Genomic DNA, 17,251 nt, shown 5'->3' with positions numbered 1-17,251 from the left:
AAAGTAAAGCTCTGAAGATCATGATGAATTTGAAATTATTTATTGTGAGGGTGTAGCAAATCTCAAAAGAGCACCATTGTTCATGCATCTCTTTTTCATGATTGCTGATTTAAAGTTTATTTAGGATAAGTTGCTACATTGCTTCCCTATTACCAATGTTGTCATACAACCATTATATTTACAGACTGACATCAGCTAGTTTTAGGTCAGTAGTTATGTTAGTCAGCAGTGCATAATCAAGGCCTGCTTCCAGACCTTCTGCCTTAGAATACTGCGATTGTCTGCTCCATATAGCAAGCATCGTTTAGATCCACAAGTGTTACTGACTACATAGTTGTGAGGTCGTATTGTTTATTTTATCAGTACTACCTGCAACTGATTCTTTGGAATGAATATTTAATAGAGTTCCAGCCAATGGTGAAAGAAAGGAAGACATCAGTTCTTTACTAGCAGGCAATTCTATATTGTAAATGTAGTTGGTTTTAATTTATTTTCAGGATGGAAAATAAGAATCTCATCTTCACAACCTAGCCATTGCTGGAGCTGTGCTAGCTGTCTGTTTACTTTAATTCACTCCCCCTCAAACAACCTCAAGCTATTTCTCCCTGCATTCCCCATTTGCTCATCTCTGGATCCCCAAATTGCTCCAGATGTGATTCTTCACAAGGTGGGCCTTCAACTGCTGAATGAGTTAAACTTGACAGTAATTCTCTTCTATGCCCAGGAAGTAAATATTCCAATGGGGAGCAGCAAGCATGGATCCTGGGATCAATCATTCTTGTGGTAGCTGGTAGCTGATCATTTGCCTTATCTGTGGGACTCGCAAGTGCGCTGACATCAGTCCATCATTGCCACTTCCTGTATTAATCTGAGATCTGCTTCTTCCTTTCCTTTCCCTGTAAGCCCTACCAGCAATCCAAGTCTGTTCCCAAACATGGATTGCCAGCAGATGGTGCAGATGGATTGCCCTGTTTCTGCACCCATCATGCTAGTTCTGGGGTTATGCTATTTTGCTTTAGTGAAATTATTGACATTCATGTATGCAGAGGTACAGAGACAGACAGACAGACAGACACACACACACACACACACCTGCACAAAATTAATTTTCATCATATCATAGCTATTCATCCCTTCCTACCCCCCTTCCTTCTCCCAAATATATACTTGAACATACCATACTAAAATATTGTTGAGACTTGAGAAAATGTAGTTTTTTTCTGTTTTCCCAATTGCAAGAGAGGTGATTTCCGATTTGGATGAAGACAGTAATTTGTGAACAGGGGATCACCAAACAGTATGGTTCACAGTCAACTTAACTGCAGAGTTGTACCAAAGAAAAGTATGAGTTCTGGATTTCAGAAGCTGGGGCAATGAAGGGATAGAGTCTCTGAAAGAGTCCACATACATAAAGATAGTGTGGATTTCGTTCATGCAGTTCGGTGTCACAGGTGCACTGTAACCTATCCTGGTACTGAGAAAACAAGACAGAGAAACTAATCCTGGACAAGATAGTAGTCCATCAGGGGATATGGCTGTAAAAAAAATGCACATCCACCTGAGGGAAGTCTGGCAGATCACCAGTTCACCTATGGCATGTCTTTGAAATGTGGGAGGAAACTGGAGCACCTAAAAAAAAAACCTCATGGATGACATGTAGACTGCTCTCAGAAGCACCCTGTCTGAGAACCAGACTACAAAACATATGATTTGAGTCAGAAATACTGACTGCTGTACCACAGAGAAGCACCCTGAACCAAAGTATAAAAAAAGAACCAAACTATAAAATAGACATTGCCTCCTGTATCACTGAACTAGCCTAATGTGGGTTTAATTTAATTTATTCATTTGATGAACACCCAAGATATGTAAAATCCATCATCACAGGGGCAATAAATGCATATTTGTAGAAAAAGGGCAAATCAGAAAGAAAGAAAAAACAGTCTCACTGCCATACCCTGGGAGAGATATCTTCTCCCCCCTCCCCACCCCCCCCCCCTATCTCCAGAGAGAGCCCCGCCCCAGACCAAGTAGCCATCAAGAGAACTGCCCTCCCAGAACCAAAAAACACAGCCATGCTTGTGCCAACATGAACTCCCGGTGGAACGATTAAACCAATTAGGAATTAAACCCACAGTTAGGGTCAGGACAGACTCAGGACAGCAACCTCTCAGGGGTGCCAGGGTGGAGCGCGCACGGTGTGGTCCCACTTCATACCACCCCATTCACCCTACACCCAAATAGTTATTACCCCTTTATCTGCATCTGCATGGAGACAATCATAATGGAACATATAAATACTCATAAATAAAACAATAAGACTTTAAAGAACTTGCACTTTGGATCCAACTCAGATCCCAAAGCAGAAAGAAACCTTTAAAACTCTTGTGACTTTTTCGAGACAGTCACCAAGGCCATTGATGAGGAAAGGCAGTCCATACAGCCACCCCAGCCAGGCGGCCTCGGCCTTCAAGGCCCCCACACAATACCCCACTCTCATATCATCGAGAAAAACCCATGAATGTAAATGTAAACCCACACATCACAAGATGGGTTGCAAACTGGCACAGACACAGGCCCCAGGAGCCAGAGTAGACTCAAAGCCTGTCAAAAGTGGTCACAAGTGGTGTCCTGGTCCAGGAAGTCCTGTCCTGGGTCCACTCTTGTTCAAGCAACACTTTTCTGAAGTACAAGCAAACACAGGAGGGTAGATGACAAAGTTTGCAGATGACTGCAACAAACTATAGTCAAAACACATCTGACACTAGACACAGATATCCTCAGAAAGGGCTCACTGAAATGGATAACTGGGCCTGAAGTTAAACGCCAAAAAAAAAAAAAAAATAGTCATACCCTTGAAAAAAACAAGGCTACCCCTAGCTACCATAAATGATTTTTTTTTTATTCAAAAGGGTGGCGAAGCCACATATAACTGGGCTAGCTAGGCTTATAAATGCCCTTGGGCAGATAGCCTAGTATGAACCTATGAACCTATGAACCTATAAATGTGATGACATTAAAGATTAGGGTAAATGTATTGAGAAAATAAATTGTAGTAGCAGTGTAAGTGGTGCAACAGGTAGCACCCTTCCATTTGGTGCAGAAAGCTGTGAGTTCTGTTCCCACACCAGGTAAATCCATTGCTGACACTGCAGTACAACATAAGGGGTTGCTGCACTCCTGAGTGTGGTGGTGTTCATAAAACCAAAATCCCATTTGAGTGAGTAGATGGTAGCTCAGGTAGATGTAAAAGCTCCCATAGCACCTATCACAAAGAGTAGCAGAAGTTCCCTAATGCCCTGGCCTGATTTTCCCTAGTAGTATAAAGTACCGCATCAAGTCTCCCCTGAAAAGAGACCACTAACCTAGTGTGTCTAACCCAATCAACAAAGAATAAATAAGTAAGATAAATAATACACAGAAGGTGAAAACCAGAAAATATCTATGAGACAGAAAGAAAAGGTAAAGGGCTGCATTACAATGTCGTTTAAACATACAGATAATAAACACCAACCTTTTTTTTATATACAAGTTACCTTATGCTCAGAGGCTACTTATCTCTTTGTAAACTAATAAATGCAGGCTCAGTCCAACTTTGGTGATTAGGCTGTCCACTTATTTAGAAGATCACTTTTTTACTTTTATCCATAGACAAATCACCAATCTCAACATCCAAGGCAGTCAAACTATCTTTCAGAATGTATATTAAGTTAATCAGCTATAGCCATTTACATGATCTATTAACTTAAAACTAGTGTTATCATATTTGGTCTTTTTCTGCACATTCAACATAATCAGTAAACATGCATATACCATTTTGATGTCATCTTAATACAATATGGAAACAAATAAATTAAATGTAAACGCAAACATAAAAGTAGTTAATGCGATTAATTACATAACTTGTTATAATAGGCAGTAAGTACCTTTGTCAGTGTATACATTGTGCATTCTGTAGAGTTTATTGAAGACCATTGATGTCCCTTTAATCTGTACATCTCTTTCCCCTTTTTTCCTAAAGAGTGGATTCCTTTCCCCTTTACATCTCTATTCATTCCTCATACCTCAGCTATTTTCCCCACTTCTGCATATATTTGGAATGGTTATTCCCCCTGCTATAATCTCTTCCTCATTTGCTATTTCTTGCATCAGACCTTCCTGATGAATCTTTTTCTTCCATCTGTTTGTGATCACCTTATGATTGGCTAACATTATTGCATGGAACACTAACTACCTTTGGAGCTGTCCCCAAGAAGTAGATTGTCGGTATAGGTTCCTCCACCCCAAGCCAAAATTATTCCAATAGTTCTTGTAATGTACTCGTTGGTTACACATATTTTGGGCAGGACCAAAAGATGTTTATCCAGTTTTCTAATTCCACCTGTATTTCACCTCCTACATGCTTTTAATGCACTTGGAAGCATTATTTCCAACATTATAGGAGTATAAAAATATATACATAAACACTTCCAAGTAAAGATGAGAAATGTTCTAAATTTTACTGATTTCAAACCTTTATTTACTTCATACCACGGGGACTCCCATAAATGACAGTTTAGTATTTTCTCCCATTCCTTTTCAACTTTGGGTTTCATTTGCAATTTTATTTCTTCTTTTGCTTTATATAACCTTGATATCAGCCCCTTCTGTTTCAAGATGACCTTTTGAATCTCCTGTAGTATGTGCCCCATAATGGCAACCTCAAAGATGAAGATTGGTCTCTCTTAATAACCTTATAAATCTCTCTTAGACCACTGCATTTTATTGCAATTTCCCATTTTTAATTGTAAGAATTTTGTAAATTTATCCCATGTCATAAAACTCAGTGTGTCCTCCAGATCCTCTCAACACTCGTATCTCAGCTTAATATCCTACCTTTTTTTCAGCTCCACCCCTGCCTCCTTCACTGTGGACCCTTCCTTAGCTAGTGCCAACCAATTTTTAACTTCCTTCATCTTTCCTCTTTCCAATAACCAGCTATGTCTTATCACTATTTCCACCCAAAGACTTAATTGCATCCCCCAGATATCCAGCCATAGAGTGACAACTGGATGTATACTTTGTTGTACCACTGCTTGATTTGCTTATGTTGTCCATCTGGCTAGGTCTGATTCAAACTGCCAAACCATAAACAGTTTTAGCTGGTAAGCTCCTCAATATGCTGTTAGGTCTGTTCCTCCCAATTTCCCCCTGCAGCCTGTCCCATGCAACTCTAGGCTTCTCCTGGCTCCAAATAAAATTCTTCCATCAATTTTCCAGATTTTGAAAGCACCACTCTCTTGAATTAAATTGCACTGCCTGAAAACATTATAAGGCTATGGGTAAGATGAATATTTGTAATGCATGTACTTTTTATTCCAACCACCATCACCATCGTCGTCAACCACACCCTTTTTCCTATTTTCTACATGAGGTTGGGGTTTCACATCAAATGCCATCATCTCTCTCAAATCAGTGCCACTCTCCTACCTTCTTCATTAGTCATGCTTGACTGGCGCAGGTCCCCTCTCTCAGTCCATCAATCTCTTTGCCGGATTCCCTTGTTTTCTCTTACCTTTTTCCTGTCAATCCCAAATAATCTTCACCAGAATGTATTCTGCTTTCCTGCATATGTATTAAATCACCATCATTTGACCTTTTCTGCAATTGGAGCTACATGGGCTTCTCTTCTGATGTTCTCATGTGTTTATCTGTCCCACAGTGTGCATCCAACCACCTGTCTTAAACACTTCATCTGCATTACCTCTACCTCCCTCAGTTGCTGTGCCTTCACCGCCTATGTTTCTGTACCACACAGTAATACTGGTCACACCACAGTTGTGTACAACATACTGTTCAGCTTCTTTGGCATTAATCTGTCACATGCTATCCCTGACACACTGTGCCAGTTAGCTGCAACCCCTCTGAGCTATAGATTTGACCTCCTCATTCAAACTTTCCGTCTCCTCAACCACCTCTCCCAGGTACTTGAAACTCTAAACATGTTCCACTATTTTCCTGTCTGTCTCAGTTTTCAGTTTCTTCTGATTCCCTCCATTTTCTGCAATTGCAACTGTCTTATCTATATTTAGTTTTATCCCATGTGCCTTCGGTTTTGCATTCCATTTCTGTAGTTGCTGAAGTTCATGTTCAGAGTTTGCTTGTAGTGTCATATTATCTGCATACAGCAGCTTTATTGATCTGTGCCATTCAACCTGTTTACTATTATAGTCCATCACCAGTATGAATAGCAGTTGGTTCGGAGCTGAATCCTAATGAATGCCCACTCCCACTAGGAATCTGTCTGAGAGTCCAAACACTGTTTGTAGTTGTGTCATCGGGTTCTTGTACATAACCTGCACTAATTCTACCAGTGTTTCTGGGACTTCAGTCATCACAGGACTGCACAAATCAGCTTTCTTGGGACCTTGTTATATGCTTCTTCCAAGTCTAGGAATGCCCAGTTGGACTCATTCCTCGTCTCTAGCTTATCAACTGTCTGCCTCTCAGTAGACATTGGATCGGTTGTGCTGCATACTGATCTGAATCCAAATTACTCATCTCCTATCCTACTTTCTACTGCTATACATATATATATATATATATATATATATATATATATATATATATATATACACCACCTCAAACAATAAATAAACAATTCCTCTCTTTAATCTGGTATAATTGCCTTGTATTTGTTTTTCTGGAGGTCTTTCCAAACTAATTAATTAATATTCACCAATCTGTGATGCCAAATCTGGGTATTGTTTCACTATCTTTTCTGATGGGCAGTAGTTAATCAAGATTACTTGTGTTTTCTCCATATCCTGACACTTCCAAATTGCTCTAATATTTCAAAAAGGTACAACAGCTGATTCTCTGAGTCTCGAATATATATATATATATATATATATATATATATATATATATATATATATATATATCAAGTCATCGTTGTACAGAGCCAACTTTGCCTCTTCCTGTCCCACCCTAGTGTCTTAATTTCATAACTAGAGATTCCAGGTATAATGTAAATAAGAGGGTGATAACAAAGCATCCCTGACTTTTGTACCCCTTCTCACCTGAAACACTGGAGTCTGCTCATCATTTATGTTTTCACAGACATTGGTCCCTTTATAAATATTTGTTAGTAATTCTATAAAGCCCCCGGGAAAACCCATTATTTGTAACACTTTGACCATCAAGACTAGTTTCTTCAACTTCTTAGCTTCTTGAATAGCCACTAATGATTTTAATATGTTGCCCAAAGTTTGTCTTCCCTTTACAAACCCGCACTCGTCATTATTGTCAGAAGAAAAAATTCAAACGAGTCGCAACTGCCTCAGGTGATGAAAAACTTCTTTATTAGCAGCTAACCAGATTACACAGCATGTTGGCCAAGATGATCTCCTCTGGTCAACTTGTTTACTGACATCAACTTTTATACTGCAAGCAAAATAACTTTTTGTTACATTTCTGACTGTTGACAGTTGGCTATGAAAAACATATAGGATAAACATGTTTATCACAAATCACCTCAAACCAACAGTTAGTACAGAATGTTCAGTTCAACAATGGTAGCTCAAATTTTCCAGGACACACAGCCTGCTTCAGTAAATTAACTCTTACTCGGCCGTGCATCCTTATCCCAGGCTTCACTGAGCTATAACCAAATCTCTTTATTCTGAAATGCAGAAAACAGTTATTATTCAGGTTCATAAGCAATGCTGCATTTTGTTCACAGATGAGGCCCATCTTTGATAGGCATATCCCAACAAATAACATGTTCACTTTGCAAGAAGAGGAAAAAGACAAATAACAGTATGTTTTAAAACTTTTTCTCTTAACATTTCCCCCCTGAAAACACTTTTATTTGTCTTTTTATTTCAGCAATATATGGTAAAAACTAAGTTTTTCTTTGCATAAATTACTTCATTCAAGACAAACTTTTAAACTTCAAAAACATTTGCAAAATGTCACATTTCAATGTATTCACTTTCACCAGACTATTGCAATTGCTGGTACATCGTCTTCGTAACAGCAGTATCAACCAGTCTTTGTAGAAGACCTCTGATACAGAGTATACAACAGCAACCACATACCACCACGATAGCCACAGCGACTCCAATGGATACCAGGAAACTGCTGATGAGATGACTCCATTTTCCAAACCACGCTTGTAGAAAGTCTGTAAAGGGATTATTTACCCCAGAGTTCTCTGCCAATTCTTCAGATAACATTTCCAAACCTTTCAAAGCTCGAGTGATACTTCCATCAGGTGCAGTGTTGTTTGGAATATACGTACAACAGAAAGTCCCAAACATCTTGCAAACTCCTCCTTCTTTGGCCAGGAGCATATCCAACGCAATTTGATTCTGCCATGCCACCTGTGAAGTGGCCTCCAGTTGTTCAGCAATTCCTTTCAATGCATCTTTGGTATAGTTCACAAAACGCTGCTGGTTATAGTAAATGTGGTTGATCCAGTCCACATTCTTATTAGGTTGAATCCAGACAAAGATGGATGTAAAACCAGCTGCTATTTGGTTTATTGCTTTATATTCATCAAGTACACCTCTTGGTACGCCAATGCTATCGATGTAGACACCGTTATCGAAAGATTGCTTCAGTGCCTCTCTTTTTCTCGTACTCAACCACTTCGGCTTTATTTCAGGTTCTCTTACGAAATTGCTTGCCGGAACTGGGAAAATGTAGAATGGCAGAATTAACTTTACAAGTGCACAAGTTCCCTTCCAGGGAATCGTAAGCCTTGACCTGAGTTTATTGTCTCCACATAACCACCATATGTCTGCTAAACTATGAGTTTGGTTCTCCAGAAATGGATTCTCATTGCCATTCACAGTAACATTGCAATAGTTCTGTCCCATATTGCCATAATTCTTCCCTGTGCCATCTCTGGAAATGCACATATACGAACCTGGATAGGAAATCGCTGCAGGCGGTTTCTCAACTTTGCTTATGACTGGAAAACGCTGAGTTTCATTTTTGCATTTATTTTCAGTTCTGTTGAAGAATAATTTTAACAGACACGTTAGGTTACCTTCATCTTGCATCAATGGGACTGTCGCTAGTTGCTGTTTACCTTCAGCACAAGAAATACAGTTTTCACGATGTGCTTCCCGGGTACTATATCTAACCCAAGATAACCATTCATTATGGTGTACGAATCCCGTCTCGAGTAACAATTGTTCTTCATTTGTGAAGGCAAAATCTGCTTTATTTGTAGCATTCTTAAGGCTTTGTACTTTAAGTTGGAGGGTCCCCAAAGGATCAGTTCTAGTTGGAAGGGACACTCCGATTCCATAAACTCCTGAATCACTTTCTTGTGGTGACACAATGGTTATAGTAATTACTTCGGTACCTTGGGAATGCACAATTTTTTATTCTTTGTTGCCTGCTTTTATCTTTCTCTAGTATCACTGCACCACTTGTTTCCCATCCATTCACATCTGTTGATCACCAAACATTTGACCAGGACGTACAGTCTCTATTGCACAAGTATTTTGCATGAGTCAAGAAATTATTATTGTTCCATTTAGAACAGTCCAAAATTCCTTCACAAAGTTTCACCTTAAACACAGTAGTAACACCTGTTTGCGCTTGCAGCACCACCATTCCTTTTTCTCTTGCAACTGTTCCTTCTCGTATGGACATATTTACTTTTGTCATCAAAATCATCATCATGTGACAGTTCAAGTACCAGTTGAACATGACCATCCTCCCTAAGGGCTACCTCGCGCCGTTGGTTTCTTCACTGGGTTTGAGACGAACTAACCTCCATTGGGCTAATTCCCCTTTGTAGCGATACTTTGAGCTTAGAGGTCCGGTGGAGTTTGATCAATATCAATGGTAGAAGGAAGAGCCTTGAGTTTTTTACAGTGGGTGATATGAATCCACGAAGTCCTCTCAGCGATCTTTACAGCCGTAGGTGTCGAGATAAGTACTTGGTATGGGCCTTCCCACCTGAGGGATGACCAATTCTTTCTCTTCACAATTCAGATCCACACCCAGTCCCCGGGTGCCACGCTTAACAAGGCTTCATTTCTGGAATCTGCAAAGGAGTCATTGGTTACAAGAGATTTGACATTTAACAGCTTTTTCATATAATTCGCTAGATCCTCACCCCCCTCACGTTCCGCTGGCAACAATCCTTGCCACTGCGGGATGTAATATGGTCTCCCAAACAAAAGTTCAAATGGTGTAAGTCCTTTGTAGGAAGGTGAGATTCGCAAATACAGGAGTGCCAAGGGAAGGCACGCAGGCCATCAGTTTGTGGAGCTTACTCTTCAAGACACCGTTATGTCTTTCCACTAGTCCAGCTGATTGGGGATGGTAAGCACAATGATATTTAAGATCAATTTGAAACACTTGACCCAACTTCTGAACAATCTGGTTAACAAAATGAGACCCATTATCACTGTAAATGCATCTTGGTAAACCAAATCGGGGAATTATTTCTGTAGTCAAAAGCTTTGCTACTGTTTGTGCATTCGGGTGCTTTACTGGAAAAGCTTCTACCCATTTAGAAAAAGCATAATAATGACTAAACAGAACCGTTTTCCCTCTGAGGGTGTCAATTCAATAAAGTCCATAGAGAGTGTGTGGAATGGATATGGAGGGGTGGTTAATGCCTGCTGAAACTTTTTAACTCCCCCCTGAACATGATACTTTGCACATAATAAACAAGATAAACAGAATTGCTTTGCATAAGTTGAAAACCCCTTACACCAAAACACCTTAGACACTATTTGAATTATCGTCTGTACTCCTACATGGGCAGATCCATGGCTAACCAATGCAGCATACCTAAAAAGGTTTGAGGGTAATACCATTTTGCCATCTGATGCCCTATACAACCCATCCTGTTGAGTGATACCATATTTTACCCAATGACATTTTTCCTTCTGTGTTGTCAGTGTTTGCATTACTTTTAGTGTCTTTAAATCTAAGAGGTGTCCGGGCTCTAAATCATTGTCATGCAAAAGCAAATCATTTTTTTGAGCTGCCTTTTTGCAGCCATATCAGCAAGTGCATTTCCCCTGGAGACAGGATCTTTTCTGTTGGTATGTGCGGAACATTTACATATCGCTATCTGAAGTGGCAGTTGCACTGCATATAACAACTGTAAAATTAAATCTCTTTGATTTATTGGTTTGCCTGTCACAGTAACCATTCCCCTATTCTTCCATTGTTGAGCGAAAACATGTACAGTGGAGAAAGCATATTGACTATCTGTATAAATTGTCACTTTTTTACCCTCCCCTAAGGTACAAGCTTGAGTCAAAGCCACCAACTCAGCTGCTTGTGCAGAATAAATGTTTGACAATCTTTTTGCCTCCAAAACTTCAGTTTCTGTGGTGACTGCATACCCTACTAGTGTTTTTCCTACAGTGTCCTTCTTTGCTGATCCGTCTACAAACAAAACGAGATCAGAATCTACCAACGGAATATCCGTTAAATCTGGTCAGGGAAGCACTTTGTCATGAATGCTGTCTAAACAAACATGTGGAGTACCTTCTTCTGGAGTCAGCAAAAGTGTCGCCGGATTAAGAGTAGTACATCTTTCTATGGTCATATGAGGCTGTGTCAGCAGCACTGTCATACATGACAAATGTCGACTAGGAGATAAAAAGGTTATCTTATCTTGCAAAAGTATAGTAGCAACTGAATGTGGAACCCGCAATTGTAATGGGTGAAACAAAACTAATGATGCTGAGGCTTGTACTGCCATGGCAGCTGCCACTACAGCTTGAACACAATGCGGCAATGCCCTTGCAACAGGATCTAATCTGGAGGAGTAGAAAGCTATCGGCCTCTGTTTATCCCCATGTACTTGTACCAGAACTGAAGTCATATATCCTCCCTTACAATCAACCATTTGTATAAACGGCTTAGAATAGTTCGGAAAACCCAAAACAGAGGATCCTGCTATCAATTGCTTAATTCTATTAAATGCCTGTATTGCCGTATTTGTCCACTGTATATCATTCTTAGCTGCCATGGGAGTGTCATAGATTAGTGCGGTCAATGGCCCTACTTCCTCAGCATAGTTAGGGATCCAACTTCTACAAAACTTAGTCACACCTAAAAAGGACATCATCTCCCGCTTAGTTGTGGGCATAGGTGCCTCAAGAATTGCTTGTTTTCTTTTGTTCTCCAATTGTCTACCTGCCTGCAAAATTAAATAACCCAAGTACTTTACTTGTGCTTTCCACAACTGTAACTTTTCTTTATTTACCTTATGTCCTTGCTCAGCTAAAAAACTAAGAAGGGTAAGGGTATCCCTTCTACAACTTTCCTGCGTGGGTGAGGCCAGCAAAATATCATCTACGTCCAACAGAACCTGGCTTCCCTCTGGGGGAACAAACTGAGCTAAATTCACAGCCATTTCTTGTGCAAATATTGTCAGACTCTCACAATAACCCTGTGGCAATCTGGTGTAGGTGTATCTTTTACCTTGATAAGTGAATGCAAACCAAAATCTACTCTCCTTATGTAGTGGTATGGAGAAAAAAGCATTGCTTATATCTATGACAGAAAAATATCTGTGCTGAGGTAGTAAATCATTAAGTAATGTATAGGGGTCAGGGACCACCGGTGCTCTTGGAATCACAGCCAAATTAACTGCTTGTAAATCCTGAACCAACCTCCATGACCCATCCAGTTTCTTTACAGGAAACAACGGAGTATTGCAGGGCGAATCTGGGCATTCAACAAGAATTCCTACCTGTTTTAGCTGCTCAATAACTGGCTTAATTCCTTCCTCTGCTTGTTTACTTAGCGGGTATTGGTGCTTACGAGGTCTAAAACCTGACTTTGGAGTTATACAAACTTCACCTACTGTTTTCATCAGTCCTACATCCCCTTTACCTTTTGACCATAAATCTACAGGTAAGGCACTTAACGCACTATCTTCCTCTTGAGTTAGGAGGATTTGTCATGCCATTTCTGTTCTGTCATCCCTGAAGTGCGCACTTGGTTGTGCCCAAGTAACCCAAGTTAATCTTTGTACCTGGATCTGTTGATCTTTCAATTGACTTTCGGACATTGTGTCCCAATTCGTTACCTTTTTCGCCAAATCTACCCAATGTGTCCCCACCGCTTTAGTAATTGAAATATGTGGGCTATAACCTAAGCGATATAAAGAACTCATTTCTTTGGTCAAAGTACAGGTCACTACTGTATTACCTTACGTATCCCAAAGCATATCATTCAAAATTATCCTTGCACATTTGTACTTAAAGAATTCTTTTTCAAATTCTTTATCCGGACCAGGGGCCTTCCTGTAGAACATTGTACAATGTAAGTGCGCCGCAACCTGCGATGACCCGCTCCTAGATTTACTTAAAGCTAGGTTGATCAAATCTGTATCAACCCACCCCGGCCCGTTTAAAATCAAGTCCTGGCTATACCAGTAAAACAAGTCTTGTACTCCCTGTACCACCAAGCCATCCTCTAACCTTTTCGCCTCAATGCCTTTAGGTGTGGGAATTGCCGCTATTCCAAACGAATACATCAGATCTCTTCCCAGCAAATTAACTGGACAAACTTTCGATATAATTACCCTACACCTAACAGTTTGGTTTGTTTGCGGATCTGTGAACAATAGAGGATGTGACAGTGGTTCCTTATAGATTTTCCCGATGGTCATCGTGTTACCCTGCTGCAGTCATCACACTTGGGTTATCCTGTCGTCAGGCGGTCCCGCAGTCGGCCGGATTTCCAAAGTCTTGGTCCAACGTCGGTTGCTGTCACCTCATCCCTGACGTCAGTGCACCAGGGGTACATATATTGCAACCAACGCCATTTTCTTCAGTCTTTCTTGCCGCTCGGTGCCTGAAGCAGAAGCAGTTTGCAAGTGCCGGTCAGCCGACTCCTGAGATTTTCGAATTCAAATTTCAGACCGAAGTCTTCTATAAAGCTAAGTACCCCGTTGGGGAAACTTTTCTTGCCTCAGACCGATGTCAGAAAAAGTTAACAATTGTATTTCTTGTGGGAAGCAAATACCTCATAAGGATTTTCATTCTTATTGCATACCTTGCCTAGGCCCTGATCACGACGTCACTTCTTGTCATTTTTGTGCTAGATTTAATAAACGTACTATTAAAAGACGATTTGATTTCGCACAACACTTTTTTGGTAGAAAATTTAACTATAACATGCCGTCGGAGCTATCGACTACCACGCAGGGACAAGGACCGACAGCCCAGGCCTAAGCCCAATTCCGAGGCCTCGGTTGATCCGTTCTCCGGTTATCAGTGAGGCTCCGACGCAGTCTCTGACTACTGCAGTTCTGGAAACCGAGACCGCTACAGATATTTTGTCGGAATGTACTAGGCTGACGCAGCCTTTTACTTCAGGCCCTACTGACGATTTACCTTCCAAGGACGTCGGTACTTCTGAAACGCCATTGGTTTCTGAAGGCGTTTTCAGTCCGACGACTCTTACAGTCAAAACGTTTTCTAGATCAAAGACTCCTTCTAAATCAAAAAAGGCTTCACTTCAGTCACCTGTTCAAGGCCCTATGCCTAAGAAACAGATGCTCAAAATGGCAGAAGATTTGATTTCTCTTATCAGGGGTTCACAGCCTCCTCCTGACAAAAGGCCTAGACAAGCGGAAGAATCTGTTTCCTCTGAACAACTGTCTATTTCTTCAGATTCCTCTGGGGACCAAGACTATTCCTTCTCTCCTTATGAAGATTCTGATGCTGAGGAATCTATTCCCTCAGCTTCCCCTCCAGAAGATTACTCTTTTGGGGAAACTTTACACACTATGAGGGAACATTTTCACTGGGAAGGTCAGGATTACTCTGATTCCAAGAAAAGGCTGAGAGAGTTTCTTTTACTCCCCAACACAGACCTCTAGCCATCCCTCCTGTTTTGGACATTGTGGATGATGTCTACTTAGAATCCAGTTTCAACCCTGACTCTCTACCTCCTGCCCTGGCCAAGCCTGACAGATACTACAGAGTACCTGATTCCCACAAATTCCTTTACAAAAGCCCAGTAGCTGACCCAGAGACTATCTCCCAGGGTCCCAAGGGGGCTAAGGCTTCCATGGCTAAAAATCCAGTACCTTCTGAAAGGGATTCAAGAGCACTAGACAGATGGGGGAAAAAGGTTTACACCTCAGCCACTTTAGCTATGAGAGCACTAAACTGTCAATTTCATATGCTTAAATATCAGCAATTTCTGATCTCTCAGTTAAAACAAAAGATAACCACCTTACCTCAACAATCTGAAATTAAAGAAGTACAGGATTTCTTGCACGCCACCGAGCAGGTGGGCAAACATACCTTACAATGTGGGTTTGATTCTTTAGAGGCCTCCTGCAGAGCAGCTGTCACTGGATCAGTTATACGTAGGCATGTCTGGTTAAAAGAACAAAGTCTGCCTGATCATGTTAAAGCAAAACTATTAGATGCTCCCTTACAGCAGGATGTTCTTTTTGGTGCTAAAGCAGAAGAAGTTTTAAAGAAAATGGAAGATAAGGTGAAATCAATGCAGACAGTCAAAGATTTTCTACAAGTACAACCCCCTCACTTCAGCAGAAACTGGCCAACAAAAAATTGGTCCTTTCCAGCCACTGACAGGCCTCAGAGGGGTAAATACAGGCGCCCAAAGGGCAGAGGGCAACCACAAGCTCAGTATAAACCTCGCCAATGGGCCACTCCAACCCAGAAGGGAGGAGAAGACAGGTCTCAACCTATCAGAAGGCAAACTCAATGACTTGCACCTCAGTTGGCCAAACAAAGCTCTTTTGTCAGCCCCCTTGGGGGAAAACTAGCACTATTTTCAGACAACTTGCACATGGTCACAAAGGACAAATGGGTCCTAGACATAATTTTACGAGGATACAGATTCCACTTTCACACCTTGCCAATAAAAAGAGGAATGCCAAACCTGCCACAAAATCAAAGGGCAGAGGCTCAAAAACAAATTACAGCTCTCATGGCCATGAGAGCCATTCAAAGGGTACCAACTCAAGAGCAAGAGCAAGGCCAAGGATTTTACTCAAGACTATTCCTAGTACCCAGGAAAGAAAATGCTTGGAGACCAATTCTGGACCTTTCTATTCTAAACACAAGTTCCCAAATTCAAGATGCTAACACTACAGCAGCTACTTCCCATGTTGGGCAAGGAAGCATGGCTGGTAACGTTGGACCTCAAGGAAGCATACCTGCATGTCCCTATCAGACAAAGTTGCAGAAGATACCTCCGTTTCATTGCAGGTTCAACCCATTATCAATTCTCTGCACTGCCCTTTGACTTATCTACTGCGCCCAGAGTATTCACAACATGCCTGGCACCAGTAATTGCATACTGCAGACAAAGAGGAATTCAAATATATCCATATCTGGACGACTGCCTCATCCAAGCAGAAAGAAAGGACATTATCTTACAACATCTGGCTTCTGTAAAGCATCTACTAAATTGTCTGGGGTACACAGTAAATGAAAATAAGTCAAAACTAGTACCCTCACAAAAAATGACATTCCTGGGTGCCAGCTTGGACACAACGGCCCAGAAGGCTTATCTTACACCAGACAAGCAATTACAACTGACTCAATATTTCAAGACAATGGCAACAAAGACCTAATTAACTGCAAGAAAAATTCTACAGGCTTTGGGCTTCATGGCATCTTGCATTCTGATAATACCATTCGCAAAACTGCATATGAGGAAATTACAGTGGTACCTAAAAAGCGTATGGTCTCAACACAGCCACAGCGTGGACACAGTGATATCTCTCATTCCCTGCCTTCAACAGGAAATTCTATGGTGGGCACAGGCATGTCACCTCAACAAGGGTCAGCCTTTCATCTTGCCCCCACCCAGGCAAACTATCACAGCAGATGTTTCAGACTATGCTGGGGGGCACACATGGCAGGGCAATGCATTAAATGCCTATGGACTGCAGAACAAAGAAAACTGCACATAAACCAAAAAGAGATGCTAGCTGTACAGAAATCTCTGACAGCCTTCAAGGATCTACTACAGCCAGGACAACTTGCAATAAAGACGGACAACACCACAATAATGTGGTACATAAACAAACATGGGGGCACACATTCCTACCCTCTTTGCAGGCAAGCAATAATCTTATGGAACACAGCTCTGGCCTACCAAGTCCAGTTACAGGCTCAATTCCTGCCAAGACAGAAAAACACATTGGCAGAGGACCAAAGCAGAAACATCAAAGATCCCCACGAGTGGAAGCTAGACCCACAAATATTTACAATGATAACTCAAA

General features: G+C 41.0%; 1 protein-coding gene across 1 annotated transcript in view; it reads left to right on the top strand.

The window, feature by feature from the left end:
• The window catches only part of SLC10A7 (solute carrier family 10 member 7), a gene marked incomplete in the record, with an annotated part of 2,703,821 nt that overhangs the window by 2,367,251 nt on the left and 319,319 nt on the right, over nt 1-17,251 (top strand).

This window comes from Protopterus annectens, chromosome 2.part1, assembly GCF_019279795.1.
Source record: "Protopterus annectens isolate FY-2018-M chromosome 2.part1, PAN1.0, whole genome shotgun sequence".
Lineage (NCBI taxonomy): Eukaryota > Metazoa > Chordata > Ceratodontiformes > Protopteridae > Protopterus > Protopterus annectens.
Note: the sequence above shows the minus strand (reverse complement) of the source record. Positions and strands in the feature narration are given on the sequence as shown.